Source organism: Heliconius melpomene, chromosome 7 (genome assembly GCF_056956725.1).
Source record: "Heliconius melpomene rosina isolate 202511_hmr_F chromosome 7, ASM5695672v1, whole genome shotgun sequence".
NCBI lineage: Eukaryota > Metazoa > Arthropoda > Insecta > Lepidoptera > Nymphalidae > Heliconius > Heliconius melpomene.
Genome location: NC_140395.1, coordinates 7315656 through 7341072, shown reverse-complemented (window position 1 = coordinate 7341072; position 25417 = coordinate 7315656). Strand labels below are relative to the sequence as shown.

At 31.2% G+C, this 25417-nt stretch overlaps 1 protein-coding gene and 1 non-coding gene across 2 annotated transcripts in view; one reads left to right on the top strand and one right to left on the bottom strand.

The window, feature by feature from the left end:
• The window catches only part of LOC146537557 (uncharacterized), a 107900-nt gene that overhangs the window by 42420 nt on the left and 40063 nt on the right, over positions 1-25417 (bottom strand). The gene's annotated exons all lie outside the window — the stretch shown is intronic.
• On the top strand, positions 2248-2366 carry LOC146537558 (5S ribosomal RNA). The gene has a single exon (XR_014878180.1). It is a non-coding gene; the product is annotated as a 5S ribosomal RNA (ribosomal RNA).

The following is a 25417-nucleotide window of genomic DNA, read 5'->3' as shown; positions in this document are numbered from 1 at the left end:
AAGCGAAACATTAGTGTATTTACAATCAAGCCTCAATTAAATACAATTCTTGTCCACCTCATCCTTTATTTAAAAAAAAACGCAATTTAAGTCCTAATTGTGTCTTCTTTTTCAAAAAATTAAATTTAAAAAAGACCGTTGTGAAAAATACTTGGCGGACAGAACGTTCATCTTGATCCGATTTGCTTAAGTCAATTACCTTCTTAGAGGTAATTATGGCGACGGTGGGGTCGTGACCTATCGTTATAGTAATTATATTTTCACTGGCTTCATATTTTAAGGGAGGAGAATAACATTTTTTTTTATAAAAGTATCAAAATTTTGTTGTGTTTATTTTGAAATTCATGCAAATTATGAACTTCTTTTAGATTCACGCTGTATTCCCGAATTTTCGAGGCACTTAATGGCTGAGAAAGTTACAGAATTCAACGGTACTTTTGCCTAGGCTCTGATAGAGCAAAGAAATGAATATATTATTAAATAATTAATTGCCTCCAGTGGGGATGGAACCCATAATCATCGCGTTACATTCACACGCTTGAGCCTTGGCGCCACCACGGCCTCATATATTACAAACATGATAAAAAAGTAAAATAGCAAAGAACAATGTTAAACCAGGTTTAACAATGGTTGTCAAAATGTTATCAACATTTGTCTTGATTTGGTTATTAAGCATCTAAACATCCAGAAACAATCTCTTCAGGTTATAATTTCAGTATCAGGAACTAGATTATTTTTGTATATTTATTTATGATACTAGAACTACATATTATATTCATACTATATTACACCATTATTATTATTCGTCATTGTATACATCTTTACTATAAATATTTAAATTTTAAGCAACAAAAAGTAGCCAAAATTGGCAATGTTAGGGTGAAATTCAAGCATATCTGTAGCACAAAAACATTATTTATGGGACATTTGCAAAATTATCTCTATGTCATGGGCCATGGCGTTTTGTGGCGGTCAAACCTTTGGTTATAAAATGGACATTTTCTTGCAAGCAAAATTCAGTCTAAAAGTCAGATTATATGTTGACAAACCAGTTTTTTTAGGGTTCTGTAGGTACCTCAAAAGGTAAAAAAAAGTTATAAAAAATAAATCCAACGCCAAGATTTTTTCTAAGTAGGAGCATTCCTCAATTAACTGAATATTCAGTTACTAAAAGTAAGACATTAAAATAAACTATTTTAACTAATATCTTTAAAACATTATAAAAAAATCCCTACAAATAATAATTTAAGTAATAGTTTTCGTACATTATAATAGAAAAGTACTCTTAAACTTGGCTTAATGACGATTTTTGGTGTATTAATCATAATGGGTCCCCATCAAGCACATTTAGTGCACTACTGGGAAGCAATTACTCGGTAATTACCTATTTTGTCCGTCTGTCGCCGCGGGGTCCGGCCCCAGCTTGTTTAGCATTGACTTAAATTGATTGCACAATGAAAGCTAATGGATAAAGATTATATTGTTATAAGTACGTTAAATTAAAAGGAGAGTAGTAAAAATATAATATTATATTTTGCAAGAAAACCTAGTGCTATGTCACAATCTCGCCTACTAAAAAAACCTTAGAAAAACCTATTAACACTCATTCGAATTAGAATCGATTTTCCGACCTAAACACAGTATAGGTTTTTATACAAATAAAAAAAAAATTAAGATTTAAATAAACATAGCTACTAATAATTTTGTATACAAAAACCAACATACAACTTAAAATGATTTGTATCGCTATCAAATCAAGAAAGGTAGTGACTAGTCACTAAATAATTCCGTTTAATCTGTATTCGGCACTGACAGGGAGCCACGATTTATGTCCGCCCGAGACCTATCCTATGTTCCGACGATATAATTGCATTCCTTCACCTTTTTTTACCCAAATCCGACGCTGTGTACGCAGTGGGCACACAATGAACTAATTACTAAACCTGCGCCCGGATTTACTTTGAATTTATGTGGTAGGAATGTTATTAAAAGCTAAATGAAATGGATCGTTTTAAAAACAATGATTGAGATTTCTTTTTTGGGATTTTTATATTTTGTGTGATAGAAAAAAGAAGTTTAATATTGTATAGTAAGTTATTATGGGGAAACTTTTCAAAAGGTGAACAAGTTATTAAATTCCTTAAGTTTATATGTTATTTCGACAAAATTAAAGTTACTTCTACAATGAGGAATTATAATAATCAAAAATAGCATTAATATTAGTCCATAATTTTCAATATAATAGTCGCCAACGTCCATACTACGTTGAATACACCGGTTCTCGTCCGATCACCGAAGTTAAGCAACATCGGGCGCGGTTAGTACTTGGATGGGTGACCGCCTGGGAACACCGCGTGACGTTGGCTTTTTTATTTTTTTCATATTTTTATTTATTTTAGAAATATTTTACTATTAACGGAATAACCCAAGATCCTACCTACCTACATAATTTTAGCAAAGCTGAAGTTTTGAGGACTATCAGTCTAATATGTAGTTAAGACAGTATGTGTCACTAGAGGTAGTGGAGACCTCGATTGACCTTCAAAAATACAGTATCAGATACTGGAGGAAGGTCACGTAAAAAGCACGAGGACCCCCCGGAGGGCATGTATGAAGAGGTTGATGACAGTGGACGAGGCGAAAGAGGTATGTAGAGACCGTAGCGTTTGGTTATTTGTTTAATTTATTAGTATTATGTGCGTGTAGGACAAAAGTACAGAACGGACAGACAAACCGTTTTAAATATAGAAGATTCGTTTTTTATTATTATTTTTTCAATACCCTCGATAATTATTACTTAAAAATATTTCATGTATGTATAGACACACAAATTTTACTATTTTATCAAAGACAGAGAACAGGCACTAAAATGTAGTAAAACATATGCAACAATATTTAATTTACCAAAAACGTGCTATAAATATTATAAACGGTTGTACCTTTATTGCTAATGGACACGTGTGCGGTACCTCGACGGAGATTTATAGTGGGATTTGCTGAGACACGGAGGGATCTTCAGATTTAAAGCCAAATTACGTTATAAGGTGACCGTACATTATATTAATAATTTAGCTACATTTGTATAAATTTACCATATATTTTATTTATTAAGTTCAGCTTCACGCTGTATCCCGCAGGTAGTAGGGTAAGCAGGAAGGGCCTAGTGTTAAGACACTCCACTCCCCGCTTTTGACACCGACCGACACTGAAGTAAAGCGTGTTAAATGGTAGAACTCAACACGAAACTAGAAACCAGAGCGAAAAAACGTATTAAATATTTCATTTCAAAGTGTTGCGGTCACACGCTTTTGCCCCTGCGCCACGGCTGGCCTCTACTTATTATTTTACTATTACTTACATATGTGTGTTAAAAAAATATTATTTATACATGTATAACAATACTGATAGAATACCATTTAAAAGTCTAAAAAATCTTTTTAATTATGACAATTCATTAATTGAATCCTTTTAAACGCATTTAAAAACTATAGCTATTATTCACTCAACAACCTCACCGAGTACTTTGTCTACCAGATTCAATACACAATAAAGTAGAAAAACCAGAAGCTTTGACTCAATCGCTATTATACTGAAAAAAAAAACATTTTTAATACAAGGAAGAAAATAAAAACATAAACGTAATTTTAAAAGAATTTTTAATAACATTTAAAACATCAGCTTTTGCTTCCTTATGATATTTAAATTCACTATCTATCTGTAAATCGATATTCTGAGAATCGTATACCACCTTGAACTTTATTAAACGTCTATTAAAAGTTAATAATATAAACGCACGACTATAATTATTACTATTAAAATATTTTATTACGAAATTATATTTGCTATAAGTACCTAAATTATATTAAAATTAAATGTAAAGTATTTAATGTTTTTTATAAGACCAAAATAGATAATACGACTTTTGCAGCTCCTAGAAAACTTTTAACTTTTTTTATTTATAAACAGATTGAAATAAAACAAACGCTAAATATCAAGATAAGCTTTCATAATTCAAGTGAAATCCAAATAAATGCCATCAATAACAGTTTTCATATATTATATCTTCATGTACAGACACCGATTCGTTACGATTTTATTGTAAAAGCTTTATATATATATATATATATATATAAATATATATATATACAAATATATTTCAGTTTCAAACTTAAATGATGAAGTGCAACAAGCTTTAGGTCAGCGTTCTTGCGAGCGCTGATACATTATATGCTACTGTTTAAAAGCTTAGAGTCTAGCAACTAAGTGAAGCTGGAGCTGGATGGAACTGCTGAGTAAGAGCTTAACGTACGATAAATTTACTCTAAAGGGCTGTGCTAAGTTTAAAATTTCACTCTGCAAAATCTATTTTGTGCGGAGAAAAATAATATTTAATGGTAACCGTGCTTTATATGGAAATAAGAATGAAGTGATGTGACACTTGGCAAAGTTGAGATATGATATGACTAAACAAAACGGTAATGGGTTCAATTTCGCTCATTGTTTTTTAAATCTTTATTCTTTTTCACAGGATTCCCATAAAGATTTTGTATGTTTTGATTATCGATTTAAGTATTCTTTAAAAATATTTAAATTAAATTATTAGCATTTTATTTATATTAGAGAGGAAAGACAAAAGAGGAACAACATTTAGAGAAGTATATCTTTATAATAATAAAAAAATATCACTTTTACTCACAAAATGCTGATATTTAGTACTTTAATAAAACATATTCCTTTTTCATAAGATCTTCAAAAAGGGTTTCGTATACGATGCAATCGTAAAACATTATTTCTATTTTATAACACAATATGAAGTTGAAGACGTTTTATTTGGAGTGAGTTTTTCATAACACTTTTAGTACTTTCATGAATATTTAGTTCTGTTATGCGATTTTTATTAGTAATTGTATTCAATTTCAACCAATTTTCTAGTTTGCCTTTATAAATTTATGTTTTTTCAGCTTTTGACAAGAAAACATTAATTATAATTTAATTTATAATTTTGTGTAAAATTTTCCTTAATAGAATCCAAGTTGAGAACAATCGTAGCGCAGGGGCACAAGCTAGCGACTATAAACGCGATAGGTTGTGGGTTCGATTTCCTCTCGAGGAAATGAAATATTAAATGTTTTCATTACTTCGCTTTGGAAACCAGACAAAGCGCGGCGTTGACTTCCGCCATTCAACAAGTAAGGACTGCAGGATTTGACGAAAAGTTGGTAGTGTACTAATGGGAATGGAGTGTTAGGTTCCCTAGGTTCCCTCCAAAAAACAATCTACTTATTTCTCATGTAGGTACACAATTACTAACTTGTTATATTGAACGTAATAGTTAATAGCAATTTCTTTATTAAAGTGTATCAGTGAGAGCCATCGCACTTTTACTTGCTCTCTATAACACTTTTTACTAAGCATAGCAACTTTTCTATAACGTAATCATCATATCAACTATATCATGTATGTAATAACAAGTTAATCGTAGAAAACTACTGCAATTTACTTTATTTTTCATTATTAGAGAAAGCCATAGCAGCTTCACATATGAATTATTGAAATTAATCTAATGAAGACTTAAGAAGATATTTTTACATATAAATTAATATTAAAATCATCCTCAATTTATTTTTTTTAAATTTATTATTTAGTACTTTAATAATTTAATATTTAATACTCAATTTCAATAACGCTTACGCTAAACAAAAGTTCAATTTTAATATTTTATTAACATAAAAATATTCCAAAAGTAATAATGTCCCAGCCTTATAACAATAAAAATATATTAGTGTTTATTTTCTTTTCGATAAATCGTTTGTACCCGCCCTGCCTCTACATTGCCTTATTAAAAAACATTAGAGCGTAATTGTGCCATTGCTATTGCTATTACACTTGAACACCACTTACAAATATATTGTTTTTATTTGTACTTAATATATATATATATAATCATTTGAACGTTTATGTTTATTTTTCCAGGTTTTCTTTTTTTTTTTCAGCTAGGCAGCTAGGCAGAGGAATGAGACACCTGAGTGTTGACACACTCCGCTCCCCACTATCTACCGAATTCTGGAGGCAATGCATGTTGGAAGGCGGAACTCGACCCCAGAATCGGTATCGCCGATGCACTCACTCGTATGTCATTAACCTGGTTTTTACGAAGAAAATAGTATATCTGTTTGTAAATGCTCTAAAATATTTGGTTAACCTGCATTTTTATTTCGCCATGACCTATTTAATTTATTTATATTTACTCTTATTTCTATTAAGAGCTTTCGAAATATATTTCTATGTTTGACTTTATAATTGATATTTTTAATTATAGGTTGGCAGGAAACGATGTATACTTAACATGTTTCTACTATTGTCTAACACATTAGTTAAAGGAATTAAAAAAAAAGATATATAATGAAATTTTAAAAATGGTTTCTAATATTATATGCAACTAATGACGTAGAGCTAAAAAATAAGGAATCTATAATTAGCAAATGTATATATTTATATTCCACTTCACCCTGTAGTCATCATAGATAGGACAGGAAATAGGCATTATAGGCAGAGTGAACGTAGTGTCAAGATACTCTGTCCCTCCACTTTCCTTCGGGGAAAATGATGATACATAGTTCACTCAAGTGGTGATCAAACCATCAACCACAACCATCTCGATGAGCTCGTTGGCTTATTAAATTACTAAGTTAACATTCTAACAGTTAGCTTATAAATGTAATTTAGTTAAGATAACAAAATGAAACACGAAGTAAGAGTAATATAAATATTGGAATTGGGAACTCCTTGAATCTGTTGTAATATCAATTACAATCATAAAAGTTTTCAGTTTTTAATTAAAATTTTACTTATCAACCATTGTTTTTTTAAAAGATTTCATAAAAAATCCTTATTTACGATTAAAACAGGAAGAGGCCCTTGTGGCGCAGTGAGACCATAAATTCAATGGTTATGGGTTCATAATAAATTATTTTAATTTTCTCGTTCTGGCAAAATAAAGCGTAGCGTTTAGTTCCGCCACTTCGGCAAGATTCACACTATAGCTATGCTATTCACATTTCGTTCTTGGTCCGATTTCAGTCCCTTAAACTCATTATTTCCTATATAAGAAACAATTGAAAGCATACATACTACTTATAGTTCCTCTGAAGTTCCGTCCTATTACACATATAAAAAGATTAAAAATTTTCATACAAAATTATGAACAAGAATGTGAACGGAGTGTTTTTACACTAAGTGGGTCTTTGTTTACCAGCGTAACAAAATTTGGAAACCGATTGAAATCACTAATTAAATTTTTAACTCGGGTTTTTCTTTTTAACATTTACGCAAGCGTAATTGTTATTGTGAAACTTATCCGGTAATTACTTTTACGATGTCATTAAAATGTTATACTTTTAAAACATTTAAATGTAAATTTTCGTAACATTTAATATAAAAGGAATTAAAAATTAGGAAACGTTTCAAAATATAATATTTTAAAATTTTAAATTGACATGTCCCAAGAAAAATACTTACTAACAATAATACTTGGAATTTACTTTATTTTATGAGCATTTCTCAATTCTTTGCCACAGTTTAAAAAAATTCTCCAAAATAAATATATCAACTAATGACGTCATCATTCCCCGAGTGCGAATCGAACTCACAACCATCGCGTTGACACACGCTTGTACCACTGCATCACAACGCCTCAACTATTAATAACTACTACAGTTTCTTTCATTATAAAATACTTTCTAATACACTTTCAGCAACAAAGATATCTTTAGCAATGGCGATCTATGTTTGTCTAAGCAGTCAGTCACGATCGACCTCTATCGTAGGTGTTTGTGAATTTGCCACATTTGCATACAATGCTTCTTGTGTTCGCCAAATACACGGCACAATGAGTGGGTACGGTGACATGTCTGCTACGATGTCACCGGCTTATGGCTATTGACATTTGCTAAAAATTAGGATCAAATTAGAAACAAAATACAATATTTCTTGAAAAATCACTGGAGGATTTGACGACGCTTCGTGTGTGCCATAAGAGTAGTATTAAGATATTTTAAAATGTTATATAATTATTATATTAAAATACGAAGTAAAATATAATATAAGCTGTGTAAATATTAATATAAAATATCAATAAACTTTATATTTTAAGTAATCAAAACAACATTCAACATTAGAAATGTAACTTAATTGCCCTTAACTATTAAAAGCAATGAAAACCTGAGTCTTAAAGGTAAATAACAACAAAAAAAATAACTTAATAAGTAAGTTACTTCATTTTTTGGAAGTCGGTTAATAAATAAAGTCAGAATTCAGAATAGGTGTGCCTAAATTCACAAAACAGTAGCTAGTAATAAATACTCGTAGCTGAAGCGTGTCACAAAAAACGTTAACTTCATACATATTCCATTAAAGGTAAGTGCTTTTCAAATATTTACACTTCACGATTTTTAATCTTTTATACAAAGAGATTTACTGAAGTTGGCTTTACTTTTTGCTATATAAAACCTTGACTAAATGTTAAAATAATCAAATTTTGATGAGGTCGTCATGGCCCACAGGAGCACAAGCTGGTGACTGTAAACGCAATAATTGTGGGTTCGATTCCGACTTGGAGGAATGAAATATTTAATAATTTCATTTTCTCGCTCTGCAATAGGAACTAGTTTTATAACGACATCTCTATAATCTTAAGAGGTCTTGACGAAGAGGAAGAGGTCTTTAATTTCTAGAACGTAATTAGTAACATAATTTTGAGTTTCATTATGAGAATGGTAGATGAGTTAGGACAGTGGATGCAAACTTAATGCGTATTTCAAAGGGTCCTTCAAACCTACCTTTGGGTCTCAAATACCAGTGCCAAGTACCAGGGCACAGAATAAAGGGCAAGAGTAATCCATGGTATGTTAAGGAAGTATGAAGTAATGATATTTATATTACAATAATTTTGTGACCGTCGTGACGCAGTGGCAAAACGTCTGACTGTGAAAACGACGGTTGTGGCTCGATTCTCACTAAAGGGAATGAATTATTTAATATTTTTATTACTTCGCTGTGGTATTAAGGCAAAGCGTAGCATGGAATCCCACTCAACACGCAATGCTCCGAAAACTTGGAAAGTGAAGAAGACAACATTAGGTTCGTTCTATTTATCCAGTTTTTGCAGGAAAAAAACTATATAAAAGAATATATAAAATTTAAAGGCAAGAAATAATAGCCAATAAGCATAGAAATGCAGCAGAGGCTAGTGTATAAGTATAAAAGTATTGATATGAGTGAAGCGATAAAGTTGCATATGAAACAGGGTCGACATGAAGGTGAGTGGGTTCAAATATCGCCCACATATTCTAGTATGTTTCATTATTTTATAAATAGCAAGCAATAATGACTGACTAATGTGTACAATACAGGTATATACAATACATCGCAAACCAAATATTAATAGTATAAACATAAATATAAAATACGTCTCCTTTGAATAGCATTTTCCATCGACATAGGCGTATATACGCACATATGTACATACCTATATATATATATATATATATGAGTAATGTGACCAAAGTGACATTGAGAGTATAGTAATAAAACCACAATTAAAACTGTATGTTGTTCATAATATAGATTACCACACGTGGAATTATAGCAGCAGTGTTTAACTTAATTATGATTTAGTATGTGCTTTTGTAGTACATTTTATCTTTTATTCTGAAATCCTCGTATCCTGCATCATGCAGTAGCAGGTAGCAGGGTTGGTAGAAGGAGCCTAGTATAAAGATATTCCGCTCCCGACTTTCCGACGAATTCTAAAGACATTTCGTGTTAAGAGGCGGATCTCAACCTCGACACCAGAGCGAAAAAATTAAAATATTAAATATTTTTTTTCTTCGACTGAAAATCGAACCCACACGCTTGTGTCCCTTACGCCACGACTAACCTCAATTAATTAAAATAATAACTAAAATCTTTAATATTAAATTTGAGTTAGATAATATATGAAACATCATCTCAATGACGTCTTTCCTCGCAGTCAATTTCCATCTAACAGCAATTACATCACTGCATTATTGGACCTGAAGCCACAGCCCACAAATAACATGTTTATGAACGTACAAAGGACGTAGATAGTGAAAGCTAATAACGTTCTGCTAATGATAAACATCGAGAGTGGTGTGGATTTATCTTGATTTTACCGTGGCGTTAAACAATATTTTAATAAAATAATTTGTACTATCATATTTTTTCACGATCCTACGATTTACAGGTTTAAAAGAAAGACATTTGGAGACGATTCGTGTCTTCGGTAGTATAGTAACGCGGGAGACCACCAGAGTTGCCTATGCCAATTTTGACTTTTGATCGTTGGCATCCACTCAAGCAGCCACGTAGTGCTTGCAAATTTTTCAGGGACAGAGTTCCCTCTTTCCTACCGACGCGGTGTTGCTATAAAAGCCAGTACATCAACAGCGTTAACGTAACAGCAGTAAAAAAAAAAACGTTATACAAATAAGGGCACTAGGGTCTCTTATGTTTCACTAAAAAAAAATATCATTGTCATAAACAGTCATAAAGATAACAACAATTGACAATTGAATCTATATAATAAAAAACAAAAGAAATATTGCAAACACAGACAGACAGTATTGACTTACATATAAATACGAATTTGTTTATCTGTTAATCTTTTGAAATACGAAGGTATATATTGCCTTAGAATACAATAACGTTATTCGAGAAAGGAAGATCAAGTTGAAGAATGTGGTTTTTAATAATAACATGACCATATGTATATGAAAATAAAACTTCACTTTAGCATTTAGTTTGTTTGTCGGTTTGTATGGTAGCCTATTTTTTAAGTAGAAATTATATTTTAACCTTAGCTAAAGTAGAGCCGTTTACTGACTTCATAACAGAGAATATTGTTTTATAATTCTCTTATTAAATTTGTAGAATTTAAAAACATATACAAGTATAAAAAATAAAACATATTAAACTTTACCGTATAAACTTTTAAAGTACGTTCTAATGCAAAAGTTCACCATTTACCAATATGGAGATTGGAGATTTTCCAATTCTACCGAAACTAGAACAAACGGCGCCTAACTCCAGCATTTCAAGGACTTAATCAATGAAATAAGGTAAAATGAAAGATAAATTTCAGTTTAGACCGGGATTTAGAGGGGCAGGTTCTTTTCTATCAAACTGCCGAAAGCCGTTCATCCAATCAAAACGAATAGCCTATTTTCTCTTGAAAACATCCCCCATCGCGAGGGCAATCTGCAATACTACATTTGTAGTACAATGCCTTTGAAACATCAAAATCGAACATAGATACCTATAAAATAAAGAAACTATATTATGAAGAAGAACGTCTTTCTCTTTATAGCCAGAGATCCTCGTGAAGAATCGTCTGAGTGTAAAGTAGTTGGTTGCAGCTTCAATTCTCACAAGAGAGAATATTTTTCCCGTTCTAGAAAAACAAAAAACGGCGTTGAGTTTTGGTCAAAACACAATGTTGAACCGAACGTCTCGTCTCGAATCTATCTACCCTGCTATATATATAAGATAATATTTGCTATATATTTAAAATATTAAGATAATCGTAAAAATTTTATTTTACATCTTACGTACAAAAATATGAAGAAAATAGAGAAAAAGAACTTCTATTTAGAAAATATATTTCCAAAATACAAATGCTAACATGTTCAAGCAATAGCAGGTAAACTCGTAACATACAATCGTAGGAAAAAACCCTGTCTAGAAACGCTTCGAGATTTCCCAAAATTATAAGGGATTAGGTACGGCACACGGGGTGTATCACAAGGTAAAATCTAAAGAGTATAAAACATTCCTTTTAAGTATACGAACGTGTTCTCCCAAATTGTCGAGAAAATAACAGGAGAATCGTGAATTCATTTGAGGATTATCGAGGATTTTATTATTACTGGTGTTACGTACAATAAATAAATAAATAAAAATTATGACAACATTGCATTAATAATGTGCACTACTAATATTTTAAAGCCGCCGAAATGTTTTGAGGCCAGTCGTGGCGCAATGGCACAAACGTGTAAACGCGACAGGTAGTGGGTTCGATTTCCACTTGAGAAAATGAACTGTTTATGTTTTCATTTCTTCACCCTAGTGTCGAGGCGCGGTTTTGAGTTTCGAACTGAGTCTAGGAGGTCTCCTCGGAGGAGGTTCCCTCTGCCTTCCCTACAGTGTGCGGGAGACTAAGTAAAGCTAAAAAAATCTTGTTGTTTCTAATAGCATCATCATTAAGGTAAGTTCTAATAAGTAATGTTGTAATTAAAATTTTCAAGAAATGCAGACGTTTGAGGTGGCTGGCCTTCATTCTATACTGCAAAGAGAACTGCTACAAATTGACTCTTGACGCTGAAACCTGGTGACCTAAAAGTCAAACGTGCCGAGAAAAGGTTAATTTGAAAAAATGAGTCCTGGTTTAGTAATTATTTGGGGCAATTTAAACTAAACATTAAAGTATAATTTTTCTGAAGTTAGAATATTTTACTAAAATAATAATAATAATAAAATATCTATCTATAAGAAAATAAATGGCGACTTTAGTGCCTTTCTTATTCTTGCGTTTTTTTATTAAGTTTTGGTTTTAGTAAAGTGGGCTGTTAGGTTGGCGTTACTAAGGTATAAGGTATAAGGGGGATGGCTCGCGTAGAGCATGTTCCCTCTGCCTACTTTCCTGTGAGGGAAACAACGTGTTACGTGAAACTACAAAATATATAATATGTAAATTATTAAATTTCTCACACTCTCGTTTTGATAAAAGTATTAATTAATTTTAAATTAAAACGATAATTAAAACAGTTTGGACCACGTCAAGTGCAATAGTAGCGTAAACATCGTACAAAATTCGGAGTTGGAAGCAATTAATATTTCACGGGTAGAATCTATGTAGTGTGCGACAGTTACATGGACCGAAGTAATTTTATGTTGAACTAAGCTTGAAATTATATGAACAATAGCTTCAAGTTGAGATGGTAACGGGTTCTGATCCACAACAAAAAATATAAGATATATAAAGGCTACCTAATAGGCTTAATTTTTATTTAGTACTAAAGTGAAAATAATCGAAAATAAAAATTGTTGCTTTTTTTTTTCAAGAAATAAGTATATCTTATCTGACAGGGTAAAAAACAAAAAATATATTTAAAATAAATATAATAAAACGAAACACGTTTAAAATTTCCATCAACTTGCCAATTGGAATGTGTAATTTATAAAACAAGCCGAGATTTTCTTCCTGTTCGTCACTTAACCCTTGATGAAGTCCATTCTACAACACTATATAAATAGTGGCAATACTCTCTACTCAATATTAAGTCCTATGCGTTTCACAGAGAGCAGGAAATCGAAAACCAACTATGACCAGTTGCATCATTTTTGCAATGCCTTTAATAAAGTCGTCGTCTCCTTTCGTTATATGAACAAAATCGATCAATATTAATGATTAAAGCAACCGCTTGTGAACGATAGTGTTTTCAGATTACTGAGGTGTGAAAATATTGTACGTGAAAATTAAACTTTTTTTGTCATAATATGTTTATTTTGGCTTAGTTATGTTATGTTTAATTTGAAAAAGAAAGAAAACAATTAACAGCGGCCAGTAACACTTTAAAGACGACAGGTTGTGAGTTCGATTTCTAATCGAAAAATTCGTGATATTATTAAACAGATAAATACACATATATATTCAATTAAAGTTTTATTCTGTTACTTATTGAAATTCACTTAAAAGCCTTATTAAACTATCGGTAACATACCTTTACTTTTTTTGTAAATTTAATAAAATACATTATAATTTATATTAATTTGTTTCAAGGAACAAACTATTTCAAGAGAACAATTTGAAAAGAAATCCCCACCTGTGACTAATCAAGGGGAATGTTGCAACCGTAAGGAGGCAAGATAGTGATGAGTAGGAGTGGTGATAAACAGCTAACTTTGATAAGGCGTCTGTGTCGCAAGCCCGCGATACCTGCATGAGGGCATACCTCGTGTAAACATTTAAGGTGCTGATAAGGGACACTTAGGCTTCAAATTCAAGATCACTGTAAAATGTTAGTAAGGAACGATAAACAATTTTTTTTTTTAATATTCCAATTTCGCATATTGATAAAATGACATTTTGTTTGAAATAGAAATATTATATGTTTTCAATTGCGATATGAACATGAAAATCATTGAATTTAGTAAAAATCCTTCCAATCATATTTTTTTCCAATTATAGTTGTAAATAATAAATATTTTACAAAATAAAATTTAACACGTTTTAGGCAAGAACATTGATTTCTTTTAATTCAGGAATCCTTAAAAACTACTAGCTACTGCCTATATGTTAGTAATTAGGACGGACCTAATTAGTATGCCCATCGCACAGTTTGGGTTGGGGCTCAACTACCACAGACGAGTAAATTACATATAAACCTAGTTGTTTGTCTATACTCTGTTAAAAGAAGATTTAAAGGAGACCATAGTTACTTTTTACAGTTCCTATCCAGTATTAGCAATGATATGAAGGTAAGAATTGAATGAATTGAAAATATAAGAATTAAACGTCAAGAGTTAATTTAATAAACACTGACAAAGCCTTTATGTAACAGTGTGATTCTAAAAGTAAAAGGAATTAAAAAAAATCTTTTAAGCCAATTATAGATAAATTTGATTCTATACGGAAATTTCTAACTAATAGATATTATATGTCAAGTACTAACCTACCATACGAGTATATTTTAGTATTAATATTTTTCATATAAAAAAAGAATTCTGTATCTTTCTAAAATAAAAGCAAGGTAAATTTCTAACAAAGCTTTTACGACTCCATTAATATGGCATCACTTAGTATATAGCCAACGGACAATGGAGACGTTTCCAACGACATCTCATTTATCAAATTACAAGAAGTATTTTAGTAGCTGCAGGGATTCAGATGGACATACATACCACTCAAAATCATAACCATCCTTTTTGCTTCGGCGTAGTCGGCTAAATAAGATAGAGACATAAATACAAGAAAAAACAATAATCAAAAAATATTAAGCAAATTAAAAACAAATCAAGGATCGAGGACGATATCCGCAATCCAGGTAAACTGAAGGACTAGCTATAAAGCCTAGTACTGTCTGCATTCATTCCTTTGCAACCTATCCATGTCAGTGACTATCTGTACCATTCATTCGATCGACAGTATACAATTTCACACAAAGACGATGCTTCCCGTTCACCGAGATGCAAAAAAAGGTTTTTTTCCCCATTGTATTAGTCTTTATCTGGAATTGAAACAGTAAGAAACTAGTACTTTAGTCAGGTTTATGTTTTTTTTTTTTATTTTTTAATTAGGACTTAAAATTATTGTAAATTATTAACTTAAAGCCAAATGATAATTTTTAATTTTTTTTTGTGTAAAACAACCTAGTGTTAAGACAATTCGTTTTCCTATTTTCCTCCAAATTTTAAAGGTATTGCACGTTGAGTAAGGTAGCTGCACGGACACCAGAGCGAAAAACCGAAGATATGAAAATATTTACAATAATTTCATATTACACGTATTTAACCAGAATTTAATACTTCATTTAGTGCAATTCTCCTATTATTAAGGATAAATTCTTTATCTATATATATAAAATCGAAAGGTCACTCACTCATCACGAAATCTCAGAAACTACAAGTGCTAGAAATCTCAAATCTTGCATAGCAGTTACTTATAGAACGTAGGTGCTCGCTAAGACGGGAATTTGCAATATTCGATTTCTAAGGAGTTGTTTTTGGGGTCGAAAGTTTGTATGAAACTTCGTTACGACAAATGCTAGGAATCTCAAATTTTGCATAGACGTCACTAGGACGTAGTCATGGAGACAAAATACTAATAACATAGTTCACGCGGGTGAAACCGCGAGCGGGCCGCTAGTTAATATATAAATAGATGTTGCCAGTACAATATTTAAACAAAATGAACGCCACGGCTAGTGAACGTGACTCTTCTTTGAATACGTCATTAAAGCTTAGGTATGCATTGACAATTCGTAACAGACAATGTTTGTAAAGACTTGTTAAGTCATTAGTCGTCTTGTAATTCGAATCGAAAAAATGCTTCCGATACAAGACCCCCTTAATGAGATATAAAAATATGAATCATATTAATTTCAATATAGAGACGGTAATGGCAAGATGACCACCTGAGTAGGCGTCAGCTTGTTTGCAAAGGAAATACAAACATAAGGTAAGCTACATCCAAAATGGGTTTGTTATATTTGACTTATTGTTAGTGCTGATATAAATATTGACATTCGACGCCACGCTCAAGATAAGATGTACTTACGTGGGCAGGTACTGGAGAGTTAAGGAATATGGTTAAATATCCTATTACTGAAATTACGGGATAACTATTGTTAATGGTGTATTCGAGTCTACAGAATATGAATTAGCAAATACTAAATAATCTACACAATATTTCTTCAAAAGTAACCTAAATTGCAGTTGTATAAAAAAAATGTTGTCAATATATTAATATCCTCGTTCATCCCAGTCATCATCTCGTGGGAGAGATAGGGAGTACGGAGAGGTCTCCGTTTAAGAAACATTGCATTAGGTCACGGAACTCAATATTATATTTAACTGTTGATTCATGCATATCTCGTACAACTGTAGGTAGTGTTTTAGGTTTCAAATGTTTCTCAGAAAATGCATTAGGTACATTAAAATGACTCGTAAAAATAATATGAGCAAAAACTGACAGAATTGATCGTGTCATTTGGAGCATTAAATCATCAAAGAAAGAAGACAAAAATAGATACAAAGACTGTATGCCTGCCATATTTTGCATACAATTTAAACAACACACGTTGTCAAAGATTGATATTTTGATCAAAAAAATTTTGGTACTATACCTAATTATTACGCGGAGAAGAAAATAAAGTCCTTTGTGCTTTAGTAACATCAATTAAATGATTTTCATAATTTTTGTTCATCAATCTTTCGCTTTTTTTGTAAAGAAAAAAAAAATACTAATGAGAAACATTATCTCCAGTTTATGGAATGCAACGCCGCACTTTCTTTAGTAAATATAAATATTTCTGGGTAAGAATTTACGAGACAAATTCAATTTGTTTAACTGTACTTTCATGACACATGGTTTTAAAAATGTAACTTTTAATTTAATGATGATTAGTACAAATATCTCATTCAGCAGTCATTGAGAAATGACGAAATGTCATGTATATGTGTTTGAAGAGTATATAATATTTTTAGTAAGATTAATATTTTTATATTTTTCACAGATCTGAAATATCAGTTACCTAAAGAACGCTTGTTGTATATTAATGATTTAAAAATATTTTCTCGAAACTTATTTTTTTTAGTAGACACTAAAAACAATGTTACAGAATACAGCCCAACATTCATCGATTATGTGAACTACCACTGAGAATTTTGATGACTGCGAAATGAAGTAGATTGAGTCGGAAAGCAGAACCTGGTAATAAAAGCTGGAACTAATTCTAGGTAGAAAGAAATCTACCAGACAATGTTATAGTAGATACTTATATGTAAGAATTTTCCCGATGTTTTTCGACGTGAGGAACAAAGAGTGTTGCAACGAAAACTTTTAAAATAGCTAAAGTTCTGGTGAACTTTTAAAATGAACTTACCAAACCTTGTGCAACATTTTTGTCAAGGAGAAGTAAAATAGATGCAACAAGATAATTTATTATTAAAGTTTAAAAAGCTTAAATTTTATAAGTTTTATTTGATACGTGATTCTTATTTTGTTAGCATTTTTTTTATTTTATAGTTTTTTTTTGTTTATATTACTTAAAATTTTATTTTATAAAAGACGAGTATCCACTTATTACCTATGATAGCTATTTGTCCAATCACAAACCTGATGAAAATATTTTCTTTAATATTTTCATGAATATCGCCGTAACATTCATATTCGCCAAAATTTTCCACCAAGCCTACTTATTTTTTTCTTTTATTATAAGAATTTTTAATCATTTACAAGAATAAAGTGCCATAATATTTCATAAACCTTGCCTTTAATTTGTATGGTAGCGTATGAATCACCCATAGGAACCTCAAGGTTCAACAAAAACATAAAAACAACGCAAAAACTTTGAGCGAAGTCTCATTTTTTATCATCTCTCAGTACATTGTCCAGTCGTTAATAGATGAAGTGAATAGATAACGACGTTATATTGTGAAATTAAATATTTTACTTGCAATGCTTTGGCTGCAATATATAATTTATACATTATTTTATTAAAAATATAAAGAAAACTAAGTGTTGCAATTGTCTCGAGAAACGAAAATAATAATTATAATCCTCGAGTGGGGATCGAACCCCCAACCATTACACGGTAGGTGCCACTGGGACACAATGACGTTTTGAAGAATAAAGGTTTTTTGAAGAATATATTTATTTTAAACATACCTTAATGTTTAAAATAAATATATTTGTAAAGAGAACACGCACGCCATCGTGACACCGTTGGGACGTTTCTGAGAAAGCTATGATTGTGTTAAGTTCCACTTTAAGCGGTATTTTATTTTTTTTTATATTATAGACGTTAATAGTAAGTTAATAGATTCTGATAATAGACTAAGCGAGATGTTGAACTTCGTCATCCAACATGCCGCGGAAAAGAGCGGAGAATGACCAGGTAATCTTTTGTAAGAAAGACAAGAAAACGAGCTTTAAACGATCGTCGCCCACGGATTCGTGTAACCCCAGAGCAAGTACATTTTTAACTCTATTTATTTTACTTTATTAGTAACTAACATTTTAATACACTTATTATTCAGCCGATAGGCAAAGGGAACCTAGTATTGCCACTCTGCTTCTCACTTTGCCCCGAATTGTGGAAGTATTATATGTGTAATGGCAGAACTCAACGCCGCGTTTTGTCTCGACACCAGAGTGGACATGTAAATATTTCATTTCCTCGAATGGGAATCGAATCCATTACCTGTCGCGTTTACAGTCACACGACAGGCTTCTCTTAATACATAACTACAAAATACAGAAAGACCTAAAATCAAAACCTCAACAAATTAATATACCCTATTAATTCCAATTCATACCTAATTTATTTGTCATACTATTTAACGATAAAGTAATAGAAGTCATTGAAATATAAAACGATTAAAAAGCAGAACAATGGACCGTCGCGCGCCGCCTGCTTTCATTGAGATTGACGATGAATATTCAAGAACCGGTGAAAGTGTAAATACTTTGTAAAAACTGTGCAAATATCCATTATACTTACAAACTAAACTAAATAAAAATAGTTTGCACAAGACTTTTTGCACTCAATTTGATTATTTTATTCGGGGTCGTCAATTGTAGGTTCGATTCTCACTCGGGGTAATGAATTATTTTCATTTCCTTGTTCTGGTGACTCTCTGCCTACAGTGCTATATTATTATTTTATACTCTTCTATGAAAAATATGGCGTTGAAATTGATGTTTTTATCTTTAGTTGATTGACGTTTTCAAGTGCCTTATCGCCTTTATTTATACTGTCACATTTTTTTCGGTGACAATAAAGGAAAAGACCATATTTATATTTGTAGCCAGAGCTAATCTGGCAACAAGGCAGAACCTATCGCTTTGCCTTTCGAAAACTGAAAAGTTCTTTTATCTCTGAGTGAGAATCGAACCCAACACCATCGCGGATTTTAGTCAGATGACCACTGTTAATATTTCAAGCAAAATATCAAGCAATCATTTGCTTGCAACACGGTATTTAAACTATATTATTAAGTAAGTTCCATTAAAAGGAAACACTTTCTATGTTAATAACATTCGCTAAAAAATGGCATCGTTAAACTGTACTCTTAATCTTACATCCTTACGCAATACGTTATCGCTAATCTCGTGGGGAGAATAAGATATTGCTTGAATATCTAAAACAGAGTTGCACAACCTTTTTAGTGGATTTAAATATTATTTTCTTACTTTTGCTTTTAGTTATTGTAATAAATATTTTAAATAAAAGGGTTTTTATCTTTCTGCAATTCTATGTATATAGGGAGTGTGTTATAGTCTTTCATTATATTAAATGACCTTCATACCAGAGGTGCCAGAGGGTAGTGCCAGAGGGTAGGTAGTCTACCAAAGGGTAGAGTAGGTTTCTCTTATATTCTTCTGGGAATAGACCACCTATTCCCACTAAGAAAAACCTACCATACCAAACCCATAACGTTGCAGTCAAACGATGTGTCGCTGCGCCATGGCTTCCTACTGTTAACATTGAATGTTACATAATATAAACATTACAAAAATCATTATTTTAATCTGCATTAAAAAAATTATTGGATTGACGACTTTTTCAGCACGCAATGGAACTCATCACAAGCGATAAGACATCAAGTAAGTTAAAGTATAGAAAAATGGGAAAATTTATTGCTATCATTGACATGTTTATAAAAATAAACTTAAGTTAATAACTTACGTTAAGAAAAAGGTAAATGACTCGTTTTTTTGGTTATTTTGTCCATACAATAATTGTGTAATTCTAAATAATTATTAAAAAATAATATATGTAACTGAATATTTACAAACCAAAGCTTGTCGTCCTCTGATTTGAAATAATCTTAGACTTTACTTCATGTAATTGAATGATCACAGCTGAAGGGCATGTTCAACGAGATATTTCCTACTAATATTTTATCTTTCAGATTGATAACTGGGCCAAAGAACAATGCGTTTTCAGATAGGCACTACGTGAATGAAACCCGCTAATGAGGTAGGGTACTGAACTAGTTAAGGTAAAATTATTTTACCTTTTTTTTACGTACGGCTTAGATACTATTGAGTCTTATAATTTTAGTTTAACTAGGAACTTGTGTGATTACAATAAATAAAATAAATATAGTAGTATTCTATAGTTCAAAAATCAAGATAAAGGTTTTATAGATTTTGTATATTCGAAGACACGGGCGACGTTGTTAATTTTGAAAAAAATATATATTTCAATCTAATTTGGAAAAAAAAAATCTGGGCATTCGTAATCATCGCACCCATATAAAAACTAAAATAACGTAATCTATAATCGAATGTAAATATCAAGTTGACGACATTAAGAAACAAAATAAATAATAAGTCACGTTTGAGTAATAAAATTGTAACTTTGGGTCCATAATACGTCACACGTACCCTACTATGTAAAGATTCTCGTTCTCATCAACTATTCATTGAACCAACGTTAATAGAAATAACAAAAATGAAAAAGTAAATATTTAAAGTTTTATACAATTTATGTTTGTGGTCTCTTATATGGTGACGAGTGCTAATAATGGTAAATATCTTTAAAAATAGTTTCTGTCACTGCGACATAAAAACTATTTTCTATATATAAGTAACTCTTTTGAATATTCCATAATTACTTGAAATCTTAACAAACTCGGAATTATTTTATATAGATAAATCGAATTCACGACTAAGACCTCCTTTACTCCTTCCCTCCTTGCGTTTACTACTAGACTACTTGTGAAATCAGCAAAACATGCAAAAAAATACAGAAAATATTTTTTATACTAAAATTTATTCTTACATCATTGGCTATTTGCACCTTGACTGATATTCAACATCAAGATCACGACCTTATTATATAATTATGTAGAAATATAATAGAACAGTTTTTTTAATAGATAAAAACAACGATGAGCAGTTTATAGAAAAAAAATTAAAAAATATAAAAGCCATTATAACGACTATAAAAAATCATGACAAGTAAGAAGATTTAAGGGAAGCCTATAAAAGAGTGCAAAATGAGCTATGTAAAGTATTAATTTATATGACGTGAAATTGACGTCAAAATCTGATATAATGCATTTACTTAATTAAATATAAATACTTTAGTATGGATATTTTTTTGCTTTACTTTGCGCTATAGGGTAGGCAGAGGGAACCTGGGCACCTAATGTTAAGATACCCCGTTCTCATTAAGAGACTCCCGTTTCCCACTTTCCACCTAATTCGCGGAACTCAACGCCGTGCTTTGCCTTTACTCCAGAGCGGAGGAATAAAAATATTAAATATTTCATTTCAGCGAATGGGAATCGAACCCGTAACCTGTCGCGTTTACAGTCTCACGCTTGTGACCCTGCACCACGACTGGCCTCGGAATTATATAAACATATAAACGTAAAAATTTGCACATCTTTATTATTATTACATTATAAATTATAATATATGCCATGATTAATTTAAATTGTACGTTATTATTTTAATATATATAACTAGGCTTAAAATTATATTAACATAACCTGATTTCACGAGATTTTCCCACTATATAATTATTTATTCAAGACAGATATTAGGTGTGGGTAGAATTAGAATTAATAGAATTGTAGATGTGACTTGCATATATATTAGGCGAAATTACTGTCTATAACACCGCCTGACATTCCATTCTCGAATTTCAGAGTTAAGCTACGCCAATCAAGACGCATTCGGAGCGTCAGGGTTTCCTCAGCATACACGCTATAATTGCGGGATACAGCGTGAAGCTACAATAAAGAAAGAGCTAACAAAATTTAATAACAAAAAAAGTACCAATAATCCGCAATATCTCCAATACATATATAAATAAGTAAAAATAACAAATACACATTATATAAGAAGCAATATCCCGTCGTCAATTCACCGGGTTTTCTTTCTAATATCTATATATATAAAAGGACTTGTCCTCACTGACTGAGGTAAGACGCACGCACAGCCGTAACCGTTGTGCGTAGAAACGTGAAATTTGGACGGATGTTTACTTTCGTAATCTGGACATCCATTAAGAAGGGATTTTAAAAAATTTTTACCCTAAAGGGGTGAAATAGGGGTTCAAAGTTTGTATGGAAAAAAAATTAAATCGGCACCGATTTTTATAAAATTTTAAATTTAGATTTTTAAAAGTATTTAATTGAACACGTATTTCATCGTTTTCTAGAATTCTCCCCCTAAGGGTGCAAATAAGGGGTTGAAAGTTTGTATAGATTTTTTTTTAAATCAGCACCAATTTTTATAAAATTTGAAATTCAGACTCTTAAAAGTATTTAATTGAACACATGTTTCATGGTTTTCTAGAATTCTTCTCCTAAGGGTGCAAATAAGGGGTTGAAAGTTTGTATGAAAAAATCTTTAAAACGCCACAGATTATTATAAAATTTTTAATTTAGACTCTTAAAAATATTTAATTGAACATGTGTTTCATGGTTTCCTAGAATTCACCCCCTAAGGGTGCAAATAAGGGGTTGAAAGTTTGTATGGAAAAATCTTTAAATCACCACCGATTTTTATAAAATTTGAAATTTAGACTTTAAAAATATTTCATTGAACATATGATTCGTGGTTTATTAGAATTCACCCCTAATTACGTAAGCGAAGCTGCGCGCGTCCGCTAGTATGATATAAACGCGTAGCTATGCGGGCAGCAGCATTTATTATTTGTTTTGGTTTGTTTGTCCAGGCGTCACGCGTGCGGGATAATTAGATGACACGCCTTAATAAAAAAATATAGGTAAATATTACTTTCACCGCGTGCTCGGCTGGTAAATTATACCAATATTAGACGTTTGGTTTCGTAAGTTATTTCATTAACTGTTGATTCAGTAAATGAGGTTGGAGATATTGAGTGCATTTATTTGAGCTTGTATTTTGAAATTATCATTAACATCGTTATCATTATAAGAAATAATTATAAAGAGTTTTAGATATATTTTACATTACTAGTTCATTTACTTTATTTTTTGAAGAAAATAAAACTAGATGCAAAATATATGTATTTCTAATATAAATCTATAACCACCCAAGTCTTTAACTAGTAATTCTTTTAATTATACTTGAAAATATGTTATATCAAGATAGTTAATCATTTGCGTTAAAATATTACGAGACTATATTATATGTAATGATATTTATGTAAATTTTTAATAATTAAGTAACAATATCCATTTTTTTAATTGGTTATAAAACGACTTCATTTACTTAAATCGATCTTAAGGAGACAACGAAGGAAAGAAGGAACAAGTTTCCAGATTGATCCTAAGTGAACCAAAAGCAGAAAAAACCACACAATAGCCACTATTTTATCATTTCTTTTGAAGATTAACAGAACAATAAGATTTTCTTTTTTTACAAAGAAACAAAAACTGAAAAAAAAAAGGGAAAAGATCAACAAAATCCCTTCACAACTACTGAAATCCTTTAAGACGTAACAAGTTGGGAAGGACTTGGGACCAAATGAGAGTAAACAAGAGTTGATCAGGGATTCGGTCAGCATTGCCAAGCATTAGTGTACAGAGCACGTACTGAAAAATATAAGGTTACGAGTAAACTACTTTACAGTACAATGCACCTTTACCCTACTTCATTTAATTGTATAGATGTAAGATCTTAAAGGATGACCTAATTTCTATGGTACATACTAAATGACGCACCATATGATTAGTTGTTATATATTAATTGTTTAGATATTAAAACGTAATATAATTATTAGGCAACCTTAGTATTCATCAAATTTTAAATATAAATATCATATATAAAAGATTAATGAATTATTAATTTGATACGTGTAATTTCATTAGTCTATGTAACTATAATACGTATTTATTTAAGGTACCACCCACCAAAAAAAAGCAGTTTTCCCCAAGACATTTCTGTCCCCATTTTTCGAGACATTACGTATTGAGTGGCAGAACTCAACGCCGCTGCTGCCGCATCATCTAGAAAATTCGGCATAATTTAGAGAAGTTTCTTGTCACTAGAGGTTCCTTCTGTCTAGTCTGCTATAAACGGATACAACGTGAGGCAAAAAAAAACAAAGTGCCATTGCACTTGAGGGTGCATGTAAACTAGCACGTAACTTTATTAAACAGTCACGTCACGAAAGTAGGGAAGACATTGCAGAGACAAGTTAACTTGTTTAGTATAAAGTATGTTACTAGAAAATATTATGTGAAGAGAATATGTGGTTCACATTCACTTATATTATTAATATTGTTAAACTTTTATAAATAGTAAAATTAATTCCACATAAATTTAATGCAACAAGTACACATAAATTTAATGCAGCAGTAAACAAAACAATCTAGAAAAAATTACAGTAAATTTAGAGCTAGGTATATATGGACTGTTATACATACATATTAGCGAGTTACAAATATATCTGTACTAGCAACCGCCAGCGGCTTCGCCCGCTTGAACTATATAATTATTTATTCAATATACTGAATTACTTTATGTTCTAATATTTCATGTTTGCAGCGCACTTAGTGATTTCTAATATGAATATTTCAATAACTTCAATATTTTTTGGTACCATATTAGCATAATTGTTTTTACTTTCTTTTACTTTCACTATATGTTAAAAACAAATATAAGTATTAA